The sequence below is a fragment of the Cibotium barometz genome, chromosome 43 (assembly GCF_041138505.1).
Source record: "Cibotium barometz isolate CiBa-2024 chromosome 43, ASM4113850v1, whole genome shotgun sequence".
NCBI lineage: Eukaryota > Viridiplantae > Streptophyta > Polypodiopsida > Cyatheales > Cibotiaceae > Cibotium > Cibotium barometz.
Genome location: NC_141088.1, coordinates 30,870,820 through 30,894,692, shown reverse-complemented (window position 1 = coordinate 30,894,692; position 23,873 = coordinate 30,870,820).

The following is a 23,873-nucleotide window of genomic DNA, read 5'->3' as shown; positions in this document are numbered from 1 at the left end:
AGACACTATATTTTTTTCAACAAGGGAGGCTTCTATTTATAGGAAAATTTGAGCACCTAACCAAACAAACTGATTCTAGAATTTTCCAAGTCAGTTTGGTCACTTTTTGACCATTTTTAGGTCAGTTAAGCTAACTTTTTGGAACTAGACTTGAATGAGGAGAGAGGAGAGATGAAATATCTCAATTTTTATGAGTTTAAAACTCATTCAAGCATGTGAAATATGCACCTCCTTTAAAGAACTCTCCTTCCTTACATATGTGTCATAGTTTTTTTTTACTAATAAACCTTGTACATTTTCAACTCTTCATCTTATGTGAAATATGCACCTCCTTTAAAGAACTCCCCTTCCTTACATATGTGTTTTTTTACTAATAAACCTTGTACATTTTCAACTCTTCATCTTATGTGAGCATTTACTCATTTTTGGATACCCAAAATATCTCATATTTTTAATATTGCTCATAGTTTTTTACTAATAAACCTTGTACATTTTCAACTCTTCATCTTATGTGAAATATGCACCTCCTTTAAAGAACTCCTCTTCCTTACATATGTGTCATAGTTTTTTTTTAACTAATAAACCTTGTACATTTTCAACTCTACATCTTATGTGAAATATGCACCTCCTTTAAAGAACTCCTCTTCCTTACATATGTGTCATAGTTTTTTTTTTAACTAATAAACCTTGTATATTTTCAACTCTTCACCTTATGTGAGCATTTACTCATTTTTGGGTATCTTCTTTTTACAAATTGGATTTATCTCCTCCCTACACATGTATTGATGCTATTGGCCCATAGGAACCTTAATTGGACCATAGTCTAAAGATTTCTGAAAATCTAGACTCTTAGACTAAGGTTCTTTATACCTATTTCTAATTAATTCCAATTGCACATTGGAAAATTCTTTTTGAATTTCTGTTTCAGGAAAACTTATTTTAATAAGATGAGATATTTTTCTATCCAAAAATATTCAAAATCTGAATATTCTCTCTCTAGAATAATTTTCTCTCTCTAGGCTAAAACAGTTAGAAACAAGGTCTTTATATTTCTGAAGAGGGATTGATTACAGGGGAAGATACTAGACATCAAAAAGGGGTTAGGGGAGGAATCTTACATTCTACCCCACTTAAAAAACGCGAGATGTCCTCATCTCGCAACTTGGGATAATTTCGCAAGATGCACGAATATGAGACTTAGAGAAAAATTTTAATCAAGATTAACCACCAAGAAAAGTCTTAAAGAGAGCAGGATTCAAAATAAGAACAAGATTTAAACTTTATTCATTCTCGGAACTTATACAGTAAAGATAGAAGAACTCTTTACACTTCCATAAGCCCGTCCATCATATGGTCACAAAAGCAGTCCTCACAAGCTGCACAAGTATAGGGTAACTCATCTATGGGAATGATTCTGCTGGTTATTGCCGCACCTATCTCAGTGGTATGAGGTGATCTAACAAAAGGACCTCTGAGAGGCAAGCCAAAAACGGGGTAAAGGCATATCTTCTCATGAGGAAGAAAACACGCCAGTAAGAAGACCCGCTCAGAAAACCCAAGATGTCTTGATCTCATGACGCAGTAGTATCGGGGACCCAAACCCAAAGCTTCAATAACCATGGCCAAGCGGACATTGTTACGAAAGTGCTGCTGACCCCAGGGTGTTACCCTAGTTATGTTTTGATAGGTCCGCCATTTGGTCTACGCTACAGAAGTTCCTAGGTGAGGAAAAAGTGAGCGCTCATACTGTTCTATAAAGTCTTTCTTCACAGACTCTCTTGCGTCTTGAAGGTGAGAATTCATCAGGGAACTTCTTATACTCCCCAAGAGATAAAGACTTCTTTTGAGCCGTACTCGAATGAAAACCAAAACCTTGGTATCCAAACACCGATTCTCACTTCTAAACTCATTGTTCTAAATCTTTAAAACAGGTAGGACTCTTGAGAAGTATTCTAGGGAAAGGGTCTTCCTTTTTTTAAACAGAAACTTTCTTTTAATTTAGAGAGGGAATAATTATAAGATCAGAAAGGGAGATTCTTACTCCTGTATACCTCGAAGGTTGTGGAGGAATCTTACATTCTACCCCACTTAAAAAGTGCGAGATGTCCTCATCTCGCAAGGTAGAGGACAGCTCTTTTTCCTAAGATCCAATTTTATTCTGGGGTTCCTTATATTATGGTCAACCTAACAGAACACTGGGATAAATATCCCTTATATAGAAACTCATCATTAAATAACAATTCATTCAGATCATGTCATTCATATCTTTAACATGATAATGGTCCATTAGACCGAAAAGTTTCCTTCGGAACATTCCTCCACGGAAATTTCAGTCAAGCAAGTTCTCAGTTTGACATCCCTTAACTTGATCTACCGGTCAAGTATTAACAGTAGCAATCTAACAGCACAACCCACTAACCTCATAGTGATTTGCTGAATTCAATATCATCATTCTAGTTATGAATATCATCACAAGGACTCGTCCCATTCCCCCTCATTGTGGTTTCATTATATTTCAACTAAATTTTAAAAATCAACATTTTTCAATCAGCATTTTCAATCAACATTTTCAATCAGAATCCAAATCAATTCATCAATTCTCAAACAGAATTAAAAATCATATCAATCACATTCGAGATCATCATCTAGATAGCATTAACGCTTATAATTTCAAGTCTTAGATTTACTCGTATATACTGTCAGTAAAGAGCTGCAGTATACTCTCGGTATATACGGGTAGTCACGGCCCTTGGAATTATAAGGTAAATACTATCATGTCTAGGCCTCAAGAAAGTCAGGGATTCTATATAATTGCGGTACTTCCATCTGAAGACCCAATTACCAAATGACGAATTTCAGTTTAAATATCAAATTGTATGAATTATCTCACACAATTATAACCTTTTTGTGTTTCTTGATAAATTTTTGATATATTTGTCTTCTCAGTTGATCTTTATTAACCAAATGCTCTGATACCAATTGTGAGATCCCCCTGTTCCCACCGAGCAACGGATTCGGGGTACTGGCAGCGGAAGTAGCGCTTCTCGCGCGGGACAGGGGTCCCACACTCGGGGCCTAGCCCACGGATATCCGGATAAGAGACTAATTCGTCGGTTGTTCCAAAACCGAACCCGGAAAAACTTCCTTTACCGGAAAGCACGGGCGATTCCACCAGGATAACTTTTTATTCTAACATAGTCAAGATCATTTCTGATCGAGATGATCCAATTACATCTATAAGATGCTTAGTCAGTTCAAGGAAGAAACGTGCACTTGGATCATTGGGATCAACGCTTTTTTCCCCATTCAAGAGGCACAGCCGTTGATTCCTATCCATAGAACAGTTACTGTCCGGGATTTATTTTTTTCTATCGTAAAAACAAAAGTTTGAGTCTCGATTTACGGATCCATCAGTCCAGCCTAACCCCATCCAATCCCATGGGTTAGCCAACCGCCCAACCACTGTAGTGATGGGATCCAATTAAGAATTTGGTTAGGTTTTGTCCCGGGTACCAAAGAAAAGAGTTCCAAGGCCCCCTAGCCGGATGTTCATGCAAAATAAAACTAGTCACACCACTCACACACCCAATATGAAATTGCCTTTTCACAGATTCAACCAGTTTAAAACAATCCTTTAATAAAACCATATTATCATTGATCATCATCTTCCAATTTATCCAGTTGATTCTTAATTTTCCCATCATTTCTTCATCAGAGTATCTATGGCATCATTGGCAACTAGAACGCTCAGGAGCCGTTTTGATAGTTCCTAGCCCATAATACTTGGCAATATAATCACTTATCAAGATGGACTCTCGTTGAAGATCAGCAAGATCAACCAACAGATCCATATAAAGAGCCATGGACTCATCCATTGAAGACCAGCAAGGTCAATCAACCAGATCCATGCCCGATTTCAGAAAACAACTCCAACTCTGTTCCAATATCTTCCTCGACGCACGCGTGGGTATCCTAGGCGACCCAGAGCCCGAGCACCGTATGGTCAGCACCCTCTAGGATCCTTCGCAGGTGACCTAGCGCTTCACGCATAGGCCGCTTCCTTGGCCCCTCATCCACCGTACCGGAAGCTCACCATTTTAATCGCACCGAGGCTGGTCAAGACCTCGGCCGACCTTGCTACGCGAGACGTCCTTCATTGACTCCCCGTCAGCAGTTGCAACTTTACCATCACGACTTTAATCACAAGACGGTCAAAATGCTCCCCCCAGCATTCTTGACATAAAACAATCATTTACAAACAGCATTTACAGACAGTTTACAATACAATTTCTATTTTAACTTTCATTTTTCCACATTATCCCTCATCAATCTACATTACTTATTCCATATTCCATTTATATGTATACTCATCCCATCACATCATTTCTATCTCATCACTTCAGATTCCCTCACATCACATATTGTATATTCACATCCATACATCCACATCTATATGCGTACATTCACATCTACATACATCTACATCTCTATGCATACATCTACATCCACATTCACATTCACCTCCATACATCTACATCTATATGCATACATCCACCTCCACATTCACATCCACATCTATACATCTACATCTACATGCATACATCCACCTCTACATCCACATCTACATCTATACACCTACATCTACATGCATACATCCACATCTCCATTCACATCTACATCTATACATCTACATCTACATGCATCCATCCACCTCCACATCCACATCTACATCTATACATCTACATTTACATGCATACATCCATATCTCCATTCCCATCTACATCTATACCTCTACATCTACATGCATCCATCCACCTCCACATCCACATCTACATCTATACATCTACATCTACATGTATACATCCACATCTCCATTCACATCTACATCTATACATCTACATCAACATGCATCCATCCACATCTCCATTCACATTTACATGTATACATCCACATCTCCATTCACATCTACATCTATACATCTACATCTATATGCATCCATCCACATCTCCATTCACATCTACCTCTATACATCTACATCTACATGCATCCATCCACCTCCACATCCACATCTACATCTATACATCTACATCTACATGCATACATCCACATCTCTATTCACATCTACATCTATACATCTACATCTACATGCATCCATCCACATCTCCATTTATATCCTCATCTATACATCTACTTCTACATGCATACATCCACATCTCCATGCATACATCCACCTCCACATTCACACTCACATCCATACCTCTACATCTACATGTAAACATCTATATCTCCATGCATAATAATATTCTTTTAATTAATCTAGGATGATAGTTCCTAGAATATGGTAGGAAGTCCTCTTTTTATGCTTTGAATGAAATTATGTTATGCGTAATTTCTATAAAAATTTTGCCATAGCTCCGCTACTATGACTGATAAATCCCAATTTTTTCTAAGGGATAAGGCTTATCATTAAGGAAATAATTAGAATGGTCTCTAATTGGATCATCAATCCATAATGGTCTCTAATTGGATCATTAAGAAAAATAATTAGAATGGTCTCTAATTGGATCATCAATCCATAATGGATTGAATCATCAATATACATAAACTAAAAGCATAGAAAAAAGCCATTAATTTGGCCTCAAGCATAACTTAATCTTGGATTAAGAAAAAGCCTTATGAAAAGCTTCATTTGGATTGAAAAGGGTCATGAGTATGACCATTTCTTAAGTGAGAGAGAAAGAAAAACCATTAGAATTTTATGTAATTCTTTACTATCATTAATTAATTAACTTCAATAGCATTTCAAAAACCATATCAATTAAGCTTCTCAAGCTTGAGAGGGGTTGAGAAGAGAGAATCATTGAGAAATTATAGAAAAGATCAAAATTCACTATACTTATCTTATAATTTGCTTGATTCTTTGATCACGGTAGAGGCCCCCAACCAATCAATTGGTTTAGTATGTTGATGGAGCCACCAATGGGGATTGAAGAAAGAGAGAAGTATCAAAAACTAGTGAATTATTAAAGAATTCCCAGTTCTTGGCTTAGGTGGAGTAGATTAACAATGCATAAGACACTATATTTTTTTCAACAAGGGAGGCTTCTATTTATAGGAAAATTTGAGCACCTAACCAAACAAACTGATTCTAGAATTTTCCAAGTCAGTTTGGTCACTTTTTGACCATTTTTAGGTCAGTTAAGCTAACTTTTTGGAACTAGACTTGAATGAGGAGAGAGGAGAGATGAAATATCTCAATTTTTATGAGTTTAAAACTCATTCAAGCATGTGAAATATGCACCTCCTTTAAAGAACTCTCCTTCCTTACATATGTGTCATAGTTTTTTTTTACTAATAAACCTTGTACATTTTCAACTCTTCATCTTATGTGAAATATGCACCTCCTTTAAAGAACTCCCCTTCCTTACATATGTGTTTTTTTACTAATAAACCTTGTACATTTTCAACTCTTCATCTTATGTGAGCATTTACTCATTTTTGGATACCCAAAATATCTCATATTTTTAATATTGCTCATAGTTTTTTACTAATAAACCTTGTATATTTTCAACTCTTCATCTTATGTGAAATATGCACCTCCTTTAAAGAACTCCTCTTCCTTACATATGTGTCATAGTTTTTTTTTTAACTAATAAACCTTGTACATTTTCAACTCTTCATCTTATGTGAAATATGCACCTCCTTTAAAGAACTCCTCTTCCTTACATATGTGTCATAGTTTTTTTTTTAACTAATAAACCTTGTATATTTTCAACTCTTCACCTTATGTGAGCATTTACTCATTTTTGGGTATCTTCTTTTTACAAATTGGATTTATCTCCTCCCTACACATGTATTGATGCTATTGGCCCATAGGAACCTTAATTGGACCATAGTCTAAAGATTTCTGAAAATCTAGACTCTTAGACTAAGGTTCTTTATACCTATTTCTAATTAATTCCAATTGCACATTGGAAAATTCTTTTTGAATTTCTGTTTCAGGAAAACTTATTTTAATAAGATGAGATATTTTTCTATCCAAAAATATTCAAAATCTGAATATTCTCTCTCTAGAATAATTTTCTCTCTCTAGGCTAAAACAGTTAGAAACAAAGGTCTTTATATTTCTGAAGAGGGATTGATTACAGGGGAAGATACTAGACATCAAAAAGGGGTTAGGGGAGGAATCTTACACACCAGGATAACTTTTTACTCTAACGTAGTCAAGATCATTTCTGATCGAGCTGATCCAATTACATCTATAAGATACTTGGTCAGATCAAGGGAGAAACTTGCACTTGGATCATTGGGATCAACGCTTTTTTTCCCATTCAAGAGGCACAACCGTTGATTCCTATCCATAGAACAGTTACTGTCCGGGATTTATTTTATCTATCGTAAAAATAAAAGTTTGAGTCTCAATTTACGGATCCATCAGTCCAGCCTAACCCCATCCAGTCCCATGGGTTAGCCAACCGCCCAACCACTGTAGTGATGGGATCCAATTAAGAATTTGGTTAGGTTTTGTCCCGGGTACCAAGGAAAAGAGTTCCAAGGCCCCCTAGCCAGATGTTCATGCAAAAATAAAACTAGTCACACCACTCACACACCCAATATGAAATTGCCTTTTCACAGATTCAACCAGTTTAAAACAATCCTTTAATAAAACCATAGTATCATTGATCACCATCTTCCAATTTATCCAATTGATTCTTAACTTCCCATCATTCCTTCATCAGAGTATCTATGGCATCATTGGCAACTAGAACGCTCGAGAGCCGTTTCGATAGTTCCTAGCCCATAATACTCGGCAATATAATCACTTATCAAGATGGACTCTCGTTGAAGATCAGCAAGATCAACCAACAGATCCATATAAAGAGCCATGGACTCATCCATTGAATACCAGCAAGGTCAATCAACCAGATCCATGCCCGATTTCAGAAAACAACTCCAACTCTGTTCCAATATCTTCCTCGATGCACGCGTGGGTATCCTAGGCGACCCAGAGCCCGAGCACCGTATGGTCAGCACCCTCTAGGATCCTTCGCAAGTGACCTAGCGCTTCACGCATAGGCCGCTTCCTTGGCCCCTCATCCACCGTACCGGAAGCTCACCATTTTAATCGCACCGAGGCTGGTCAAGACCTCGGCCGACCTTGCTACGCGAGACGTCCTTCATTGACTCTCCGTCAGCAGTTGCAACTTTATCATCACTACCTTAATCACAAGATGGCCAAAATGCTCCCCCCAGCATTCTTGACATAAAACAATCATTTACAAACAGCATTTACAAACAGTTTACAAATACAGTTTCTATATTAACTCTCATTTTTCCACATTATCCCTCATCAATCTACATTACTTATTCCATATTCCATTTATATGTATACTCATCCCATCACATCATTTTCCATCTCATCATTTCAGATTCCTTCACATCACATATCATATTTTCACATCCATACATCCATATCTACATCCATACATCTATTTTCACATCCACATCTACATGCACATTCATGCATCCACATCCATACATCCGCATCTACATGCACATTCACATCTATACATCTACATCTATATGCGTACATTCACATCTACATGCATACATCCACATCTCTATGCATATCCACATCCACATTCACATTCACCTCCATACATCTACATCTACATGCATACATCCACCTCCACATTCACATCCACATCTATACATCTACATCTACATGCATACATCCACCTCCACATCTACATCCACATCTACATCTACATGCATACATCCACCTCCACATCCACATCTACATCTACATGCATACATCCACATCTCCATTCTCATCTACATCTATACATCTACTTCTACATGCATCCATCCACCTCCACATCCACATCTACATCTATACATCTACATCTACATGCATACATCCACATCTCCATTCACATCTACATCTATACATCTACTTCTACATGCATCCATCCACCTCCACATCCACATCCACATCTACATCTATACATCTACATCTACATGCATACATCCACATCTCCATTCACATCTACATCTATACATCTACTTCTACATGCATCCATCCACCTCCACATTCACATCCACATCTATGCATCTACATCTACATGCATACATCCACCTCCACATCTACATCCACATCTACATCTACATGCATACATCCACCTCTACATCCACATCTACATCTATACACCTACATCTACATGCATACATCCACATCTCCATTTACATCTACATCTACATGCATCCATCCACCTATGCCCTTCGATCGCCCGTCAGCGTTGTTGTCCTTCGACATCTCCGACCACCATCACCGCCGCTAGTGCCCTCCGACATCTGTGACGACATGCATCGCCAACTCCCATGGCACTCATGGAGGCAACACCTTGCTCCCTTTCCCAAGGTAGGGTAAGATCCTCTTTGATATCCTCTTGACCACCATCTCCCTTTTCTTGACGAAAGATCATCCCTCTACACTACATGATGAAGGTTTGGACTTCAAGGAGAAGCACACCCAAGGATGAGATAAGGGCAACACTCTTTCAACAATGGGGGATACTCTCTCTTGTGTCATTGTCACATTCACTCTAGCACATTCAACAGAGAGAGCATTCCCTGGTCTATGACATTCTCTGTGTTGGAGCATAGTCTCTCTTGTATCATTCTTGTCTACATTTTGGTATACAGTGTTGCGCTCTTGTGGTGTTTTGTCTATCTCTTTGTGTGAGTGAGGTGAGTGAGTGATCAATGGTGGTGGGTGTGGTGTGAGTGAGAGGCATGTATGGATACTGTGGTAGGTGGTGGTCGGAGAGCACGATAGACAATGTAGAGAATAGGTCTTGCATGTCTAGCCAGTGAGGTTGATTGATCCTTGTTGGTGGGTATACTTCCCCTCATAGGATCCATGCTCCCTTTCCCCAACCCTAGGTTTTGTGTTGGTAGTCCTCATGCTCCCTAGCTAGGACGGGTGGAGTCATCTACAGCTTAAACAAAATTTTGCGATCATGGTGGGACTCTCCTAGAGGTCAAGGATAGTCTCAAAAAAAAATTCTTTCTTTTTGGTGACTTTTGTTCATGGGGAGGGAAGTGTTGTGTATGCCCCAGAGGACTAGAGCTTTTAGAGGTGAATCACCGCTTCATTCTCCTCTTCTAACTAGTTGTTGTAGGGTTCTTCCTCCTTCCCTTACTCTTCCCTCAGCATATTCCTCTTTTAACCCTATGGCAGCTTCAAGGCCAGAGCCATTGGCTACTGCCCTTAACCACGTGTATGTTAAACTAAAAACCTTCAAAGATACCATCACTAAAGATGTGGAAGACCATGTGCGGTGATTCCTCACTATTTGTGACTCAAGATGTCTCAACCAATATGATGTATGCTTGGTCATATTCCTGACAACGTTGGAAGAAAGTGCCGACCGGTAGCACAATCAATTTTCCATCAACCACTTCTCTGATTGGACGACCCTCAGGCTCTACAGTCCTTGGCTACCATTCGGCTTAGGAACCAATTCTACCTCATTACTTAAGAGCTCAACCAACTCTCCATGAAGGTGAGGAGGAATTGGCCCAATTTCTCACAAGAGCTAAAGTTTTGGTCGCTTGGCTACACGAGGATCTTGGAAACTACATGCTACAATCCCTACTAAAATGGCAATGAAGATGAGAGAAACCTTTCCACCTCAAGGCACCCTGCAAGACTTCCAAGACAGAGCTACATAACTAGAGAATGCTTGAGCGCAGTACCTCTTGGTCCCCGCATATCCCTCGCATGTCTTTGGCTCCTCCAATCATTCCTCTAGCCCCGACGGTAGCTTCTACATCCGCTTCCATGGACGAGCTAGCCAAGCTCAAGGAGCTTGAAGATTTCAAAAGGTCATAACAAGAGGATGCAACTATGGCAAAACGAGGTCGAGCACCTCAAGGTCAAAGGTCCCAAGACGAGTCCATGGTGCCCAGTATGTAGCTCACAAGGCCATCTTCTAAATAATTGTCCCACCAAGAAATATTGCTCATTTTGCTTAAAGGTGGGCCATGAGGACAAGGATTTTTACTACCTCAAGGAACTTTGCCTTATACCAACAACAACTTAAGCAATATTGCTCATTTTGCTTAAAGGTGGGCCATGAGGACAAGGATTTTTACTACCTCAAGGAACTTTGCCTTATACCAACAACAACTTAAGCAATATTGCTCATTTTGCTTAAAGGTGGGCCATGAGGACAAGGATTTTTACTACCTCAAGGAACTTTGCCTTATAAGAAATATTGCTCATTTTGCTTAAAGGTGGGCCATGAGGACAAGGATTTTTACTACCTCAAGGAACTTTGCCTTATACCAACAACAACTTAAGCAAGGTGCCACCCCACTTAATCCCTTCGCCGAATACTACACGGTGACTCCAACAAGTAGTGCTTCAACTTCTACCTAGGCCCCTAACCACCAACCAAACCCAACACCAAAGGCGTCGTCGACAAATTCGCAAAAATCTGCTGTTGTAGAGGGCGGTTTGGCGAATCGCTTTAATGGGCTAGAGCATAAGGCTTGTGGCTATGTGTGGCTAAAGGCTTGAAGCCTATTGTTAAGCTTGGAGGGAGATCAAGCCACTCCACCAGCTGAGGGTTCAGAAACTCTTTGAAAAAGAGGTAAAAAAACTTGATTATCTACTAATCCTAATTAGCTGGGTGATTAGCAAGATAATGGGCTCATAAATTTGATGGATTCTAAGCTAGGCTCTGATACCATGTTAAATTTGCAGCAATGTGATGAGCTATGCTGGATCAAATACTAGAATCAACATCATTAGAAAAGAGATTAGATGATAATTAAGATATGATTAGTGAGAAATTAAGATATGATTAGTGAGAAATTAAGATATCATTAGTGAGAAATTAAGATGTGATTAGTGAGAAATTAAGATGTGATTAGTGAGAAATTAACTGATAGCTTAATGTAGACATGGATAATAAAAAACTAGCAAATTCTCATTAGTCTAATGCCTCAATTTATAGAGTTTACATCCAAGCATCTAATCCCAAGATCTCTCCTTGATTTATAGAGTTTACATCCAAGCATCTAATCCCACTGATCTCTCCTTGATTTATAGAGTTAACATCCAAGCATCTAATCCCACTGATCTCTCCTTGATTTATGGAGTTTACATCCAAGCATCTAATCCCATTGATCTCTCCTTGATTTACTCCACCTCTTTTGCTTGATTCTCTCCACCTCTCCACACCTCCTTAATCTTATCATGCTACCCTTTATTCTCTCCTAGTAGATACTTCTCACCTTTTCACAGCTTCTCTCACATTTACAGATTCTCTTTTAGAGTCTCTTGCCAAGGGCTTGTTCTTGCACACACCCTATTCACTTGTATATTTTAACATTAACAACATGCCTGAAGCTACTAGGAAAGTCTTGGGTCTCTGAATTACAGAGCCACCTCCCTTCGCCACCATCTGAGTGGCAGCCAGAGTAGACCAGATAAAAGTGATGCCCTTGGGACTAGTCAGTTAAGTTCCGATCACCTTTAAGGGATTAGGATTCGAAATGAATTTTGTGGTGTTAGACCTCCCACCAGCTAGAGGGCCCGACAACTTGCTCATTAGAAAGCCTTGGTTGAGGGTAGCTAGGTGATTCATGATTGGGGAAGGAAAACTTGCATATCCGTAGCCTGAAGGGACATTTGACCTTGCCCTTGGAAAAATTCCCCAATGAGAGTACAAGGGGTGCTTCCCTACATGACATGATTCCCATTCGAGAGGAAGAACCGTGTGACAAGGAAGAGCAGGAGGAATGGTAAGGATTACTAGTGGATGAGTCTTGGGATCCGTTCTGCTTAGAAGGAGAGGCAGCAGAACCTCTATGGAATTGGTTAAATTCCCATGAGGGGTTCCAAGGAAATATGGTGGACATAGTGGAGTTGGACCCAGACCCCATTTATCAGGCTGTGGGGTTAAGTGAGTATGCAGATGTGTTCCCTAAAGAGCTCTCTTGGATGCCTCTGACTCACAAAATAGATCATGAGATCAAGTTAACCCTCGAATCTCAACCAGAAGCCTAGCATGCATACAAAATGCCAATCCTAGAAGCCATAGAACTTAAGGAGTAGTTAAGACAACTGTTAGAGCAAGGATTTATGAGACCCAGTGTTTCACCTTGGGGTGCGCCTATTCTCTTTTAGAATAAGAAAGATGGAACATTAAGACTCTATATTGATTATAATTTATAGAGGATTGAATCAGCGAAGAACAATTAAAAATACGTATCCTATCCCTAGAATTGATGAACTTCTGGATTGGTTAAGTGAAACCCAAATGTTCACAAAGATAGATCTCAAATCTGGGTATTACCAGATAAGAATCAAGGAACAAGACATCCTAAAGACAGCATTGAATACTCACTATATGGGCATTATGAAATCACAGTCATGTCATTTGGATTGACTAATGCATCGGGGACGTTTAACCATCTCATGGTAACCACTCATGTAGGTTATTCTCAGAGAATACTTGGATGACTTTGTTCTTGTCTTATTTGATGACATCTTGGTATACTCAAAGAATGCTGTAGATCATGAAGATCATGTGCGCAAGGTCTTGGAAATCCTAAGGAAGCACCAAATCTTTGCAAAAAAGAGCAAGTGTTCTTTCCCTATTAACCGGGTGGAATACTTGGGATTCATAGTGTCGAAAGATGGGATTTCTCCTGACCCTGCAAAAATCCAAGTGGTCGTAGATTGATCAGAACCAAGAAAGTGAAAGAAGTCAGAGGATTCTACGGATTAATCGGATGGTATAGAATCTTTATACCCAAGTATGCTCAGATAGCATCCCCTTTAACTAACTTTCTAAAGAAGAGTACCCTATTTCAGTGGACTGCTATGTGTCAGAGTGCCTTTGATAAGCTGAAGAGAGCCTTAGTAACCAACCCTATCCTTAAATTGCCAGATTTTATTACCAAACCTTTTAAAGTAGTTACTAATGCCAGTGGTTTTGCCTTAGACAGTGCTATTATGCAGGAGGGTCATGCAGTTGCTTATGAATCCATAAAGCTCAGAACACATGAGAGAAATTATGCAGTCCATTACTCGGAATTACTCTCAGTAGTTTATGCTCTGAAGTTGAGACATTATCTTTTGGGATAGAGGTTCACCTTGATGTGACAGATCATCAAAGTGAAAAATGGATCTTCACCCAAAGGGATTTCAACATGCGTCAAAGGAGATGGATGCAGACCCTGCAGTAATTCGATTTTGAAATTAAGTATCGGCTAGGGAAAGAAAATGTGGTAGCAGATGCGCTCAATAGAAAAGCCTCCTTGCTTGTTGCAATTACTTTGGTGTCAAATCTAGTGATCAGTGAAGCAAGGGAGAGAATCATGCAGGACAAATTCTTTGCCCCTATTACTACCCTTCTGATGCAGGAAAGCAAGACTCCTCAGGAAATGAGTCGATTTCTCTAGTACAAATTGGGTGAAGGATGTATGTATTATAATAATCGGTTATGCATTTCCAATGATGTGGAAATAAAGGGTAAGATTCTGAGAGAAGCCCATGATAGCCTGATAGCTAGACATCTAGGGTTTATAAAAAGCTACATGTCTGTGAAGAAAAGCTTCTTCTGGCCATGAATAAAAAAGGATGTACTTGATTATATACAGCAATGCTTATTATGTCAAGGCAGAGAGAGTCAAGATGCCAGGAAAGCTTTAGCCCCTAGACATTCCACAGATGAAGTGGGAATGAATCAGTATGGATTTTGTCACTGGACTACCTTCAGTGCCATCATTTCACAACTCCATTTTTGTGGTAGTTAACAGACTAACCAAAGTTGCCCATCTGATTCTAGTAAAAGAAACCTACACTACAGTGGCTGTTGCTAGAGTTTTTTCTCAAGTAGATCTTCAGATTGCATGGCTTACCCAGGAGGATAGTAAGTGATGGAGATCTTAAGTTCATATTAAAATTCTGGATTGCATTCTTTGTCTTCGACGCAATAGGAACTTTCTTGGATCTCAGTACAGCCTATCACCCCAAGATAGATGGCCAGACTGAAAGAGTGAATCAAGTAATAGAAGATATCCTTTGATCATGCTGTGGTGGCAGGGAACCCAAGAAGTGGTTAAGCCATTTGCACCACCTGGTTGAGTTTGCTTACAATGCTTCCTATCATCAAAGCATCGGGATGAGCCCTTTTAAAGCTCTGTATGGACTAGATTTTCTCACACCATTAACTTGGTCCGACCCATTAATTAGGGTCAAGATGTCCAAACAGATGCTTGATGACATGGGCCAACAAATGCAATCAATCCATAAAGATATTAAGGCTGCCGAGAATAGGCAAAGCATTATGCTAATAAAAAGAGATCAAAGAGAGTATTTGAAGAATCAGATATGGTCTTGATTCGAGTACGACCCAAAAGAAGTTCCTTATCTTTAGGGAAGTACAAGAAACTCTCTCCTAGATACTGTGGACCGTATGCTGTTATAAAGAAAGTAGGAGATTTAGCTTATAAATTTATTCTGCCTCCCCATCTCAAGGTACATAATATATTCCATGTTAGTTTGTTTAGAAGTATGTACCCAGTCCAAGTCATGTGCTTGATGAGATAAACAATTGATTTCTCCGACTCAAGGCCAAATGGTACTCCAATCTAATGAAATTTTTGACGTGCAGGAGAAGGTTCTCAGGAGCAGAGTCTTCAGAGAGTTTTTATTCAAGTGGAAGTTCTTCCCTCTAGAAGACGCCAGCTAGGAGAAAGAAGAAGAGTTGGTAAAAGACTACCCCCACTTTGTGAGATGAGGACATCTCACGTTTTTCAAGTGGGAGAGGATGTAATATTCCTCCTCAGCCTGAATAATGAATAAGCTTTTACCTCAATCCCCTGTAATCATCCCCTATTTCTTCATAATGTAAGAAAATATTGTTTTCCATTGTTTTGGCCTAGAGAGAGAAAATATTCTAGAGAGAGATAATTCTGAATTGAGATATTTTTTGATATAAAAATTCTCCTAATATCCAAGAAATATTTTGTTGAAATAGAAGTTCAAAATAAATTCTCCAATATGCATTAGGAATCAATTAAATATGTGTATTAAAGGCCTTAGCCTAAGGGTCCACATTTCAGAAATTTTTGAATTATAGTCCAATTAAGGTCTCTATGGGCCAATAGGCTTAATCCAAGTGTTGGGATGAGATAAATCCAAAGAATAAAAGAAATGTTGAAATTAGGGTTGCAAGAAAGTACACAAAGCTTGGAGAAGACAAGCAAGAATGCACACAACACATAGTGTATTAGATTGTGTCAATGTACAAAAATTAGTTAGCCCTAGAATAATGGGCGTATATACAAGCCGGTGGAAAAAACCTCCTAAAGAGGAAAAAAGTGCCCTAGCGGTCCTAAGTGTGTTCACACATATCACTGCCTATATATATGGCAAATCCCCCCTGGGAGTGATGGTGTGAACGAGAGCTAGCACTCATGTATAGGGAAGTGCCATGCCCGAAGTAGATCAGTCCACAAGGGGAGCAAGCCCAAAGCTTTGCAGAAAGCTTCGAACTTCTCACGAGGAAGCCCCTTTGTGAAAAGATCAGTGAGGTTGTCCTGTGTTGGCACATAGGCCAAGCTCATCTCTCCTACTGAGAGTCTCTCCATGACATAGTGATAATGCACCTCAATGTGCTTTGTGCGAGCATGAAAAACTGGGTTTCTCACAATTGCCAATGCGCTCTGACTGGCAGTGTAGATAGAGGTGGCAGACTCCTGTCCAACACCCAAGTCAGCCAAGCCGTCTGAGCCACACACACTCAACCGTAGCCGTGAAAGCTGCCCTATACTCAGCTTCACAACTAGAAGTGGCCACAGTAGGTTGCTGCTTGCTCAACCAAGATATGCATGAGCTATCGAGCATGAAACAAAAACCACTTGTGGACACTCTTGTGTCATAACAACCAGCCCAATTTGAGTCCGACAAAGCATGTAAATCTGGCAGCAACAATTTTCCCCTTGGGATAAAACAACCCAAGATGTATGGTGCCACTCAAGTAGCGAAAGATGTGTTTAACTGCCTTTCAATGCTGAGACCCTGGGCTATGCATAAACCTACTCACCTGTGAGACTGCAAACTGAATGTCCAGCCTCATAATACACAAATGAGGCAACCAACAGTTGTCTGATAGAGTGTGACATCAAAGTGATCTCCAGCATCATGAAGACTCAACTTCAAACCTGTCTCCATTAGAGTAGCAATAGGCTTGCAGTCTTCAAGGCCAAATCGCAACAATGTCTCAATATACTTTGTCTGACACAAAGCAATACCTCCATCACACTACTGTCTGATAGAGTGTTACATCAAAGTGATCTCCAGCATCATGATGAAGACTCAACTTCAAACCTGTCTCCATTGGAGTAGCAATAGGCTTGCAGTCTTCAAGGCCAAATCTCTGCAATAGTGTCTCAATATACTTTGTCTGACACAAAGCAATACCTCCATCACATTGCTTAAATTGTATCCCCAAATAATGATGCAAATTTCCCAAATCCGATATCTCAAAAGAGGCATTCAAACTAGCCTTAAAATTAGCAATATGACTCTCATTTGGTTGTGTGAGCAGCATGTCATCGACATAGAGAGCAATGATTAGATGTACATTATCCACACATTTAATATACAAAGTGCTTTCTGTTGGACTATTCTGAAAACCATGTGCAGTCAAATATGCATGTATCTTTTCATACAAAGCTCGTGGAGCTTGCTTTAAACCATATAAAGCCTTTTTCAACCTGCACACTTTGTTTTTCTGCCCTTTTTGAACAAAACCACGAGGCTGCGATACATAAACCTCCTCATGCAAATCTCCATTCAAGAACATAGTGTTTTTATGTCCAACTGATGTACATTCCAACCACTATGAGCTTCCAATGCACAAATGCTATGAATGGCAGCAAGTGGGAGCAAAGGTCTCATCTAAATCAATGCCCTTTTCTTGAGTATAACCCTTTGCAACAAGTCTAGCCTTATAGCGATCAACACTGCCATCTGGCTTTCGTTTCAACTTAAAAAACCACTTACATCCAATGACCTTTTTACCAATAGGCAAAAAATCCACTTACATCCAATGACCTTTTTACCAATAGGCAAATCACACAAAGACCATGTACCATTCTTCATTATAGCATCATATTCACTTTGCATTGCAGCCAACCAATTTTCTGATTTTTGTGCCTCATCAAATGAAAGAGGTTCTTCCTCTTCACACATACTAAACACATCAAATGAAAGAGGTTCTTCCTCCACACATACTAGAAATAGCCAAAGCATAACAATCTGATGCATAAGAGGCATGCTGAAAACTTGAACGAGTACGACTAGACATAGGTGCATCAATTTTACTATCACGCAAGGTTTGCACCAGCCATTTAGGCATATCTCTAGCCTGCTCATTTTCAACCCTATCCTCATAAATTACATCCTGTAAATCTGCATCAAAAATAGGCTGATCTATGATGTGTTTGAAATCTGCATAGGCTGAGTATTTGTCTCATTAGGGCTTACATTTGAATTCCCACCTGTAAACAGAGGCAACAACGTATCAAATACATCCCGTGAGCTCACACCTGTCTCTTTGGTACATGATAACAAATGCTGCACAACATCTTCCACAAAAACAACATCTCGACTAATCAAGATACGCTTTGATTGCGGACGATACAATCTGTAACCCTTGCTCTCAGCACTGTAACCAATAAAAATGCATTTATTAGCCTTATCATCCAATTTTTTACGTTGTTGCATAGGCACTAAAGCATAGAAGCAACCAAAGACACGCAAGTGACCAATAGAAGGCTTCCTGCCATGCCAAGCTTCATATGGAGTAACAGACTGCAAGGCCTTAGTGGGACACGTGTTGAGTACATATGCAGCACACATGACAGCCTCAAGCCAAAACGCATGTGGCAAAGCTTGGCTCTTGACCATACATCATGCCATCTCCATAAGTGACCTATTTTTCCTCTCAGCAACACCATTTTGCTGAGGGGTATACAGCACTGTACATTAGTGTTTTATCCCACGACTAGCCAGAAATGCATCAAACTCTTTAGACATGTACTCCCCCCCTCGATCAGAAAAGAACGGAGCGTGTCCACAGTGCAATTGGATACATTTTCAGCCAAGCACAAAAACACTTCAGACTTTGCCTTCAGTGGATATACCCATGCATGCCTTAAGTAATCATCAATGAAAGTCACGAAGTACAAGTGTTTACCAAATGATGGAGTTTTCATAGGCCCACATACATCACTATGTACAAGTTGCAATTTGCAAGTGGCCCGCACAGGACCATCCTTTGGAAACGTAGAATGCTGCATTTTGCCCAAAATACAGCCTTCACAAACATGTTTCAATGGTGCCTCAAGAGGGGGCAATGAAGCAACCATATCAAAGTTCTGCAAACGCAGCAAACTAGCAAAGTTCAGATGACCAAAATGAGCATGCCATAGTTTTGCATCTAAAACTGCCTTTTTCATCAGAAACTGCATTTGTTGAATCTTCCACACACTTGTCATAAGAATTGAGCCTATACAGCCCACGAAACAAGGTGCTAGATGCAATAATCGTATCACCAGAAGTCAAATCATGAACAATACATCTGTCATCCATAAATTTGACTACAAGTCCAAGTCTAGCAAGCGTAGAGATAGACAATAGATTCTTCTTTATCCCTGGCACATACAAAGCATGTGAAAGTGTGAAAGCACATCCATTTACAATAGTAAGCATAATTTTACAAATGCCCTTCACTGGGTAAGAAGCATTATTGGCACATGTGACAGTATTCCCATTAGAGACAGCCTCAAGACAAGTGAACATATCACGATGCGAGGTAATGTGCTTTGTAGTACCACTGTCAAAATACCATACATCAGAGTCAACAGAAACTGCCAAACATGCATCATGTACAGATGGGTCATATTGGCAATACACGCTAAACGCCCATTCTATATCCTGCACAACATTTGCAGAATCTGCATTTGTAGAAGCATCCGCTATTGTGGTGGCTGCATTTGACTCTTGCTTCTTTGCCTCTTTAGCCTTTAGCTTAGGGCGAGTCTTAATGACATGATCAGTTGCCTTACAATAGTTGCACCTGATTTTTTTCTTGCCTTCAAGAGCCTTCTCAGACCTATTGCTGCTACCTGTGGAAGGAGAAGAAACTGCAGACCTACTAATAGGAGAAGAAACAGTGGAAGGGGTTGCCTTACCACTTCTTCTCTACTGTGGGCAGCAACAAATGCCTGATCAACTGCACAGTGCCTAGCCCTGTTTTGCTTGAACTGTGCTTCTTGCAAGAGCTTGTTGACTAAAGTATCATACTTGACAACATCAGGTCTGTCCTCAGTAACAAGTCTCCATGTGGAAGCAAAAGTCTGATATGACTCAGGTAAAGCATCAAGAACAGTCTGCACAAGAGAATGATCAGGAATAATCTCACCTGCAGAAATCAACTGTTCCTTGAGATCTTTAATCTTAGCAAGAAAAATATTCATGTCATCATCTTCCTGCATAATCTTCGATTCTAGCTCTTTACGCAAGTAAGAGATTTTTGCCTTGTTACGACCTGTATACAAACCAGCTAGAATATCCCAAGCCTGTTTTGCTCTTTTAGCTGAACGAATATGTGGAGTGGTGTTATGTTTGACAGAAAGTGCAATCAAGGCATGAGCCTGCGCATCTTTACCATCCCAACGAGCTTGTTCAGTAGTGGGTAAAATAGCAACAACAGTAGACCTGCTAGAACCTGCAACAATAGAGCTGCTAGAACCTGCAACATCCTCAACACGGATCCTACATCCACAGAACTTGGACGTACATCCATACCCTGCACAATGTTTCACACTCCTTTTGCAACCAAAACATGCTGCATCATGTATGCCCAAAGTGGGTAGTTGCTGTCTCCATCCAATTTGTCATCAGCAGACAACATGCGAAATACATCATTTGCTATTTTATCAACCATGGCCACTGACTGAAACTGATGCAAAAGTTACCTGTAATGAAGCAAAGACTGAATAGAAAACAACTCGTGCTATGTAGCACGGTCCACAATAGAATACGTATGCCTATTTTGCAGAAAACTGTACTGTCAAAATTTCTGCACAAAATGACGAAAACACTTGTACAGAACTTGTAATGCAAAAACGGAGCCGGAAACGACCTCAGATGTAATTTTTGAGAACGCAAAGCCCTAAGGGATCATCTGCAAAGTATAGGGACCTGTAAGCGCTCGTGAAAGCTTACCTCAATCGGAGAATGTGAGTCGGAGAGTGCTAGCAACGTAGCCCTGGGAGAGCCGATGCCTGCTCTGATACCAATTGTTGGAATTAGGGTTGCAAGAAAGCACACAAAGCTTGGAGAAGACAAGAAAGAATGCACACAACACACAGTGTATTAGATTGTGTCAATGTACAAAAATTAGTTAGCCCTAGAATAATAGGCGTATATACAAGTCAGGGAAAAGAACCTCCTAAAGAGGGAAAAAGTGCCCCGGCGGTCCTAAGTGTGTTCATACACATCACTGCCTATATATATGGCAACAAGAAAATACCCAAAAATGAGTAAATGCTCACATAAGATGAAGAGTTGACTGAGTAGAAGGTTTATTAGTTAAAAATTAAGAGATATTAGTAAAAAATGAGATATTTAGAAGAAATGATGCATTTTGACACCTCAGTAAGGAGGGAAGCCACATCAAGTAGGTGCCTATTTCTTCATCATTGCTTGGATATTTTAATTAAAAAAATGTGATATTTTTCTCTCTGCTCTCTCCTAGATAAAACTGGATCAAAAAAGGAGCCAAACTGGTCTAAATCTTGTCTAAATTGAGTCAAGCTTAAGCTAGAAAGCTCTAGAATCCAGTTGGACTTGGTTAGTGGCCTCCCTCACCTATAAATATACCCTCATTCCTTTGTATTCTCATCTTTGAGCTATACCATGCCAGTATTATCTTAAAATAAGCATATTTCTATTATCCCTTAATTTTCCTCTTCTTTTGGGAAGCTTGGAGCTTCTCTCTCTCCCCAACAACTTTTGAAGTTTTCTCTTCTCCTCTTGGTGACCAATTGATTGGTTGGGGGCTCAATTTCTAATGAAGAATCAAGCCAAATTTAGAGGTAAGATTAATGTTTATGGTTTTTTTTTTCATTTATCTCAATGAATTTCTTCTTCTCAACCCCTCTCAAGCTTGAGAAGCTTTCGAAATGATTGTTTTTATTTAAATCAAGCTTTTCGTAAGATTCTTAATGTCTAATTAGAATTAAGTTAATCTTTATGCTTATTTGTAATGCTTTCCTTAAGTAAATCTCTCTCTTTAAAAGAGTAGTCATCTTTATGGCTAAATCTTTAGCAAAAGAATGTTTCTCAATTATAATCTCTTATTTCAAAACTAAAATCTAGGCTTGATGAGCTAGAGATTAAGAATTGATATTTTCATGATTTTGTATTAATAAAATTTCTTTTTTTGATTGTTTATGAGTAGAGATTAAGAATTGATATTTTCATGATTTTGTATTAATAAAAATAATGGTTATTTCTTTTTTTGATTATTTATGAGTAGATATAAATTACCTTAACTCATTCTAAATGAGAAAAGGATTATCCTAACAAATTGGAAAAAGAGAAATGTTTAAATTAGCTTAATCAAAGGGGAATAATCATAATTATGCTTGTAATTATGGTTAAAATTATGATATGAATACATAGTTTATTTAATTTAAAAAAGGAGAAATTTTCATGGTATTTAAGTAGAAAAAAGGTCTAAACTAATTTTGATAATAAAGAGGAATTTTCACCATAATTCCACATAGAAATTTAGGGTATACTAATGTCGATGATTAAATTGCTGGAAAGGATATTTTAAGATATTTATATGAGGATAAATCAACAAATTGATATATACCTAAAATTGGATTAGTTGAAGAACATTATTTTTATAAAATCTCGATACTCTCGTATAGAACTATTTTTTTTAATTCTATTGTGGTTAGGATGGAAAGAAACTCATAAAGTTAAAATTTTTCTTACGATTAGAAGTTCCGTTAATTCACTTGAGGAAAATCCTTAAGAATCAAAGTTAGAAGATAGTTGCTGGTGGGGCGTCGTCGAGGGACGTCGCTCACGGGCAAAGCCTGTCGATGTCTTGACCAGCCTCAGATTGGTTAAAATGGTACGCTTCCAGTATACGATGGGCGAACCGACGAAGCGTCCTTGAGTGAAGTGCTAGGAACACCATATTAGTGAATTTGGGAATTTCCCAATTCCCATTTTTGAATACTTAAAAAAGGGGGACATGGATAACATGTTTGTAAGTTTCTCAAAACCCTATCATATGACCTATCGTTGGAAAGCGCTTGAAAAATGGAATCTAAAGAGCTATAAAGCGCTCATTTTGGATTAGTGGTGTTCAAGTTATGGTTAATCCAAACTTTTGACCACGTGTCCCAAACTTGTGGGAAATTCCCATATTCCCCAATATGGTGTTTAGGACACCTAAGTAGGATCCTATAGGGTCCTGACTAGGTGATGCACGAGCTTGTAGTTGCTAGGACACCCATGCGTACATCGAGGAAGATATGGATGAACTGGAAGGAATTACTTTCGTGAATTGAATTTTGATATTGGATCTCGTTGGTTAACCAAGTGGTCTTCAACGGAGAGTCTGGATGATATATTTTTGTAAAACAATGGACTCAATATTTTGGAGGATTATGAGCAGTATTACAATGGTTTCATTGAAAGATTGTTTTAAAGACAGAATCTGTTAAAATGGTAATTTCATATTGGGTGTGTAAGTGAT